Raw genomic sequence first — 439 nt, forward strand, 5'->3', positions numbered from 1 at the left:
ACGAGGAGAGGGATTTCCGGTCGCCATGACTCGTTTAATAAAATTACTGCCTGAAATGGCGAAATGACTGATATTACACGTACTACACATTTCTGTGATATATCTGCCATTACGTGATATCGAATCGGCATCTCCCATGACCGACCGATCTCCATTATGATAAATGGCTTATAAATTCGCAGTAAAACAATAATTACTTGTGTGATAGTGGGGTCATCATTTTATATGACGGCTCCGCTTTCCGTCGGCTGTTCCATAATATATGGCGAAGAGCTTTAATTTGCTTTTTCCAAATGCAATCAAGAAAAATGGTTCGCCTTCATAAGGCGATCCGCATAAATCAAGCTTTACGGCGCGAAGACTAGGTAAGACAAGAGCAGCCCAATGTAGACATAAAAAACAATATTAGCATAATAACGATGAACTTTAAAATACATGC

This window comes from Priapulus caudatus, unplaced genomic scaffold (assembly GCF_000485595.1).
Source record: "Priapulus caudatus unplaced genomic scaffold, Priapulus_caudatus-5.0.1 Scaffold287, whole genome shotgun sequence".
NCBI classification, from domain to species: Eukaryota; Metazoa; Priapulida; class Priapulimorpha; order Priapulimorphida; family Priapulidae; genus Priapulus; species Priapulus caudatus.